Source organism: Cynocephalus volans, chromosome 15 (genome assembly GCF_027409185.1).
Source record: "Cynocephalus volans isolate mCynVol1 chromosome 15, mCynVol1.pri, whole genome shotgun sequence".
NCBI classification, from domain to species: Eukaryota; Metazoa; Chordata; class Mammalia; order Dermoptera; family Cynocephalidae; genus Cynocephalus; species Cynocephalus volans.
Window position 1 is genome coordinate 48610016 of NC_084474.1, and position 8044 is coordinate 48618059.

The window sequence follows — 8044 nt, forward strand, 5'->3', positions numbered from 1 at the left end:
GGTCAGCCCAGTAAATATTCAGTTTGCTTGGCACAAACTGTGCAGGAATCTAATAGAAAGCAATATTGTTGAAAATGGATATCAATTGAAAACAGAGAGCAGTGTCAACTATTCCCCACTGGGAACAGACAACAATAAAACCAGTCAAGCATTACACAGCCGAGCCTGCCAAATGTCATTAGAGTGGAGAAAAAAGGAAAGAAACATGGTAGGGAAAGAAGCACTTTATTTTTTTTCCCTCCAATTTAAAAAGACACACACACACACACACACACACACACACACACACACACACACACACACACTAGTGTGAGAGCTAGGAGAACATTTGAAGAATAAGGACAATAATATCTAAAATTGTCCAAGTCAGTGTCACTGCTCCCTTAAGGCTGGCATAATCTCTTTTCCATCTAAAAGTGATTACATTATAATGATTTTCAAATAATTTTTTGTCTCTTCAACTGATCACTTTCCTCCTAATAACTCTTTTAATCAGGTGCATTTGTAATCACCAAGTTCCCAGTTTTTCAACCTGCATGGCAATGTCATTTATGGCAATCATGTTTCTATCATCATTTAATTCACTGATCAGAGTTCTGGGCTTTTGAAAATGTGTACTTTTTCATTGTTTCCACCCAGCCGCAGTGGAGAGTGTTTCAGAAGGAACAGCTTCAGAGAAGCCCCGTCTCTGGGTGAAAAGAAATACTTACAGTAGCTCTGAAATCTGTTAAACGATGGGGACATGGGGAAACAATTGCTGGGCAAAGGGACCAAGGGGAAAACACATCACCAACTCCCACCCCACCTGAAGGCAGAACTGGGAACCAGTGACTTAGCCCCCAAACTTCTGCTATATCTGTGGCATTTTCATTGATGATTTGTAAATTTTCAAACAAAGAAAAATTGTCTCCTACAGACAATGGTCAAGCTGTTGAACAGCCAGCCAAGAGCTCCCCCTAGTGAGGCTGCACACATACTAGTGTGAGCTCCTGCGTACACACACACATGCACAAGCACACACTCTTAGACTTAGCTCGTTAGTCAAAAATACTGTCCACCCCACATTCTTTTAAAACAATGTGCAAAAATCCCCTAATTCTCCTGAATTTTTTCTACTATTGATTGTTAAACCCCAAGCCCAGCAGTAAAGAGCTGGAGAGGACTCCCTTAGAAGGAGAAACTGTCATTCTGATCATACCAGTTTGAAATACTAATAATCACATATTGGCTCCAAATCTGCATCCTCAAGTAGATGCTATCAATGTAGGAAGTCCTCAGGGGCAGCATATTACTATGTAATTAGCATGATAACTTTGTTGTGTAAGCAAAACAAAAGACAGGCTTGAATACAAGAAATATATCTTACATTGTACTGGTGTCTACAGCTTCTACAGAAAAACCTTTCATCCTTGGCCAATATTTAATTTTTGTTTCAGTATCACTGTGACTAAACACCCACTGATAGTGCAAGCAGCTTTCTATGTAATATACCACATTCGTGTACATGCATACATATGACCATATATTTTATTGCAGAACAATATACAAAACACTCATCCTACTCATATTTAACAGAACTAATCTGCTATAACACTAGCATTGCATCTCCCAAATCAACCCTAATTCCTTCAAATACATTTTGGCTTCCTCCAAAAAACATATTTTATTGGTTTTATGAGCTTTGATAGAGCTCTGAAGGGAGAATAGGCATTCTTTAGGGGAAAGAAGGTAGCAAATGTAAAAATCAGATGCAGAGATAAAAGGGATTTAATGTCTTCCTAAAAATTCTTTGAGAGCCATATCAACATTTTTAGTAAAATACTGTCATTTTATAATTAACAGCTGCTCATGTTAAGCACTGAGTGCTCCCTAGCTCCTGTTAATATATTTTTTCTTAAACTCTAGATCCACAAGACAAGTGACAATAGCTCTAAGATGCTAAAGGTAACTCTATTTCCCTTGGAATTTCTAACCCTGGAACGCAGTTTGTGAGATGCCATCTCTTTATGCTCAATCCTTCAAACTGGCAGACATCAAAGTGACACAGAATAGGCTATTTTTTATGTAGTGTTGCTTTTATCACCAGGCTCCTTTGAGTAAAAATCATATGCATGTAAAAACTAAATTTAAATAAACCCATTGGCTTATAAATACCACTACTTACCTCCCAGGAAGATGGTGACAATTAATGTTGAAGTCTTTGCAAAGCTTTGTTGGGACATGCTGCCTTATAAACAATAAAATTTTGTTGATTCTTTAAATTTTTATGAAATTTTCTAGAAGGTATTTTACAAATTTAATATACTTAGATCTTTGTCCTTTCTATGATTTTTTTTTACCTCCGCAAAGCAAAAAAGAACAGGTGGGAGGCTAGGGAAGATAGCATAACTAAGACATTCAATGGGACAAATGTGGATGTCACCAGTTTTTCCACCATTGGCCAAACTATTAGGGCAAGAACTTCACTTTCATAAACCCCATACCTGTGATGAACTCTTCCTCAATTCATTGTCGGACTGTGGATATATAATTTGGCCTGCAAAGACTGATTTTCTTTCCTTACAAAAGGGGAAATTATAATGTTCAACACCTATTTGAAAGGAAGTCACTACATAAAGAACTGAATTTAGACCTATTATGTTAATTAAAATTCTGTGGGCATCTCTGAAAGTGTAATTTGGCCCAATGTGTTTTTTTTAAAAAAAAACAAAACATCATGAAAATTAGCTAATGAATACTGTGCAGTCACTTCCCTAACATAAAATAACTCAACCATTTAAATTGCACAAATTCCAAATGGTCTAATTTACAATTCGTTTGCTTGTTTGTTTTAGAAGTGCTTAACCTAATAACACGGTGAGATTGTATTCTTTTAAAAATTTCATTTTTTATGTATTAACAAGAAACACATGGCTAAAGTTTTGTACAAATTTAGCTAAATACTAAATTCTAATTTAGTATTAGAATTTAGCCTAAGTACTAATCTCTAACAATATTTACTGCTGTTTAAATTTATTAATCAGAATTTAGTCCTGTCAGTTCCACTAGATTGGGGTCAGGAGTCTTGAGCTTTTGAGTCTGCACTGACGATTGCCAACTGCTTGATCGAAGCAAGCCACTGTGTCCTCGGACATTCAGTTTTCTCATCTGTAAATTATGGGTAATGACACCTGCCCTGCTGACCTCATGGGATTGCTTTGAGAATTAAATGAGATAGCACGTGTGGTAACTGTTTTCAATAGTAGAAAGTGCTAGATAAATACATGCACTACTATTTTGAAAAGTAATAATCAGTTGATAAGCTGTTTAATCATCTTTCAAGACCTTCTCCAACCCTACAAATGGTTCTTTCTTTTTTTTTTTTTTTTCAGGAAAACAATAAATGTTGAGTGGTTTATTTGCAGAAATTTTTTTAAATGTATCCTTGTATCATTAGAACTTTAGTTTAGTATTTACCTCAGTTCCAGCTCTTCTCTCATCAGAATTGCTCCCTAAATGGTATATATATGTATATAAAATTTGGGGGGTGGGGTTCTCCTAGGCTAAAAGGTGTTATCCAGTGTTTTCATAGGAGAATTTGCAGAGAGGGTCCCAAATGCCACCAGATAGAGGCTCTGTCTGCCCTTGAATCTGGTATAACCAAGCTGGAAGAACCAGCTAGCACATGCATTTCTTCCTAAAAAGTGGGACCATATGGAATACTATTCAGCAATAAAAAGAAATAAACTACTGATACACACAACAACATAGATGAATCTCAAATACATTACACTAAATGAAAAAAGCCAGACCCCAAAGGCTACATACTGTATGATACTATTTACATGACATATTGGGAAAGGCAATACTGTAGAACTATAGAACAGGAAACAAATCAGTAGTTGCCAGGGGTTGGGGTTAGGAGGGGGAAGACTGAATGCAAAGGGGCATGAAGAAATATTTGCAGGTGCAGAAACTATGCTACATCTTGATTGTGGTGGTGGTTACATAACTGCATGCGTTTGTCAGAGCTCACACTAAAAGGAAGAATTTTACTGTATGAAAATTACAGCTCCATAAACCTGACATTTAAAAAAGAAAGGAAGATCGTAGAAAAGTCAACATGAATTTCTTACTCTGCTTGGCTTGAGAGTCTTCCTTTAAAATAAAATTGCATTTTCATGGTAATTCAAACTGTTCTCTGGTAAGATGAAGTCATATTAAACTAATCAGAAACTTAATTGAATATGGTTAAACTTTGAAATAAAGTTTTCAGTACATATCTACCACATCGGTGATTAATTTCCAGAGAGTACAAAAAGTGTAATAGTCTTACAATGATAACCATTTCTTTTTCATTGTCTCCAAAATGGAAGCAAAAGATTTCAAGTCTTAAGCATAGTCGTATAGATTTTACCTCTTCCACACCCTAATCTAGCCCTTAGAGAATTGTTTATAACATTTCTTATAGGTGTTATTCATAGGAATGGGAAAATTTCTCTTCACATGGGGCTGTCAGTCAAAAATTTCAATTGGTTGCAAGAGGACCTCACTTGAATTCTGAGTAAAATATGTGCCCAGAAATATCTGATCAAGGGCCCAAAGAAGAGGAAATAAAACGAATGAATCAAAAATAGCGCCTAGAATTCTGCCAAGAATTGTAACCCCTATATTGGACAGATAAGGTGCTGTAAAATGCTATTACTAAAAAATCTTTCTTTCTAAAGATTGGGGTGCAGCTTCCAGCTTCAGTCATTTTATTTTCTTATCAACAGAATTGTGGAAATTTAAGACAGGCAGAGGGATCAGTGGGCAGCTCCTTCCTGGGACATCCACTGAGATAGGGGCTGGTCGGGGAGATATATTTGGAGCAGGGAGGAGGTGAAAGAAAAGAATCCCACCTCTCTCCAAATCCTCGGTCCATTCCTTCTATTGTAAAATGCTACATAAAACAATGCGCAAACAATCTATCTCTGGAAACACAATTATTTGCAGGTGTTTCAAAGCCATTTAGGCTCATTCACTCTTCTTTTCTCCTCATTGACATTAGTTTAATCTGTGAAAATCAGATCACAATCATGCCAGACTTTTTACCTCATTAGTTTTCTATTGTCTGTTCTGAGGCAGTGCATTCATTTCTCTCTCCAGGCAAGACTGGTTCTTGTCTGCACAGACAAGGGTTTCGATCCCTTCCCCCTCTTCACTCTTTTTTTTTTTTTAATTCCATAATTTAACTATTTTTGAAGCTAAATAGAAAAGCTTTCACCTACATTTTTTTAAACTGACAATTTTGGGATATAAACATGTTTCTGGTTGTTATATGAGTCAGGTATGAGATATATATGAGATGCCCACACCCCTAGGACTTGCTCTCCAGATATACAATAATTCTTTGTAGATGGCAAGTTATAGCAAACATATATAATTCCATTTTTCCATTGTGTTAAAGCACAGAAAAGTCCTTTTTGTTTAATGTGTGTCTCCCATGTGTCTTTATCACAATGATAAGTCTTACCTACCATTATTTTAACCATATTTGGAATGGTGTTAAGACACTCACTCTGTGCAGCCAGATCCGTGGGACCAAACCAAGGACATCAGAAAGAGGGTGGAGCTGTTTTCTGCAAAGCCTTGAACTTAGGCATTTATGATTACTGTGATTTTTATTTCTCCAGATGCTGTTGCAGACACATGGAAGATAAAATGTTTAAATTCCTTGTCAACTAATTCTACAGCAAGAAAATGTATCTCTTTCATATTTTAGCTAGTACACCATTTCTAAATGGGTTTAATACATATTTGAGGCTCTGAAATCTGATTTTCTGATTTGGGGCTTAGGGTCAGTTATTATATTATATTGACCCCTTAGAAATTGGGGTCAATAAAGAAAATGGCTTACGGTTTCTTGAGTGACTACATATTTCAGTGTTAGTTATGTTATTAACTTTTTAGGAAATCTAAGTTATATTTACAGAATGTCATGAAGTGTTTCATTCATTGTTTATTTCCTTATTGAATAAGAACAGAAATTATCTGCCATATCAGAAGCATCAGATCTCCTGACTAAACAAGTTTTACTTCCTCTGGGGAAAAAAATAGTAATAATAATCTTTGATTGTGTGAGAACATTATAATCTACATTGTCATTTCTGATTCAGCCCATGCCAAGAACACAGGACAATTTACATATGCTCTAATCAAATATTTGGGGGCTGGGGATTCTCACTGCATATCTCTAGATCAGGATTATGTGACATGCCTTGGATTCCAGCCAAGTTTAAGGCTCTTCATTTTTAAAACAATAACCACCTGCTAAAAGAAGAAAGAAAGCCATTTCCTTCTTGACATTCGTTAGCTTAGGATCAGCAGAATCTTCCTGCTGCTCAGATTGAAATGTAATAGCTGCAAGGTTGAAAACTGAAATCTTGCACTAAGCACTTCATTGCTGCTGGCTTGTAATTTTTTTCTCTTCAAAAATTACATACACAAAGCAGTTTTAGACTCTGTAATCAGATATTTTGCCTCGTACTACTGTGTGATTTGGGACGTTTTCTTTCCTTTTTTTTTTTTCTTTTAAAGAACTAGGTCTGCACAATCCGTGCTTTCAGGGTGTACACATAGGTTCTATAGGACACTGTATTCTCATTGCTCCTACATGATATTTGGGGAATTTTGACTAAGCTAAATGAGTAAGATGAACTCAGACTAGTTAACTCTCCTAGGGCCAAAAGTCCTCAGCTCAGATAAACTTGACTCATTCTCTCTCTCTCTTTCTCTCTCTCTCTCTCTCTTTTAATAGAGGTCTTTTACTCCATCATTAAAATTTATAAGCATGTCTTACGAATCATCCTGAAGCTTGTCTCTGTAGCTGGACAACTCTTAGATCTTATTCGCCAGCCTGTTGATCTGTTCCTTTTTCAGAGACATAGATACCATCCAAAAATTTTCTGATATCCTTGTTTTTAACTGTTGTGGTTTACTGGATCAAAGCAGCTGAATTTGAAACAAGTTCAATGCTGTTTCCTTCAAGGATTAACTCATCTTTCCCGGCTTGAGATAGTTAACAAACATCACCTGGCCTCATTTGAACCCTGCGAATGTATTTCTCACCCAGGAAACTTTGGCTTTCAATAAGAAATCCATTCTCCTGGATAGCGACGTTGATGAGGAAGTGAGCACACAGAGACCTCATCTCGTAAGGGAAGCCTAGCGTAACACCCTTGATCATGTTCTGTACCTGACCACAGGTAGTGCGAACAGTAGGCAGTTCCTTTCTATTTCCCCACCATTTATCAACCCGGAGCCTCTTTTTCTTTCCAAGAAGACTGACCTCTACATTGATATGATTGAAGTCCCTCTGCAGGGTTCCTCTGGGGCCCTTCACTGTAATTATGTGTCCCTTCAAAGTGATGCTGACATTTTCTGAAATGTCAACAGTCTGATTGCTGACAATGGTCTTCATTCTTGCAGTAGATGCAGCAAAAGGAGCTTGACTCATTTCCAATTGCTTGTGGTACAGTGTTGCAGCAGTCAGTAGATGTATGTGTTGCAGGGTGAGGAGTCTTGGCAGGACAGAGGAGAGGAGCATGGATAGGCCAAAGGAAAAAGGACTTGCTCTCATCCTCAAGGTGTTGCCTTAGATTGTGCTCAGATTTTGCAGGCTCATGCAGTGCGTCCAACTTAGCTTAGACATGGTAGTTCTCCTGAGTCCTCTGGTTTCTCTCCATGCTGAGCTGACAATGGCATTAACATTTTGTAGTTGCCCTCATCCAAGTAGCTCTAGGGAGCAAGAGTTCTGAAAAAAATCAGATTAGTGAAATTTATAAACAAGCAACAAACAACATTTGAAAAAAATGCTATGTTTTATTTGCAAAAAGTATAATTACAACAGCATGGTGTTAAACTTTTTTAAGCACCACCACTTTGGAACCAACATTTTCTCCTTACAATGTATGTTATTTATAAATGCACTCAACTGTTAATATCTGTATTTTTTTTAAAATATAGTGCATTGCTTCAGCATACTGTGGCAATACACTTCCATTTATAGAGACTTGACTTTACA

General features: G+C 36.8%; 1 pseudogene; it reads right to left on the reverse strand.

Annotated features, from left to right (window-relative positions):
- Positions 1-6865: 6865 nt before the first annotated feature.
- LOC134364181 (large ribosomal subunit protein uL6-like) lies at positions 6866-7441 on the reverse strand (annotated as a pseudogene).
- Between the last annotated feature and the right edge of the window lie 603 nt (positions 7442-8044).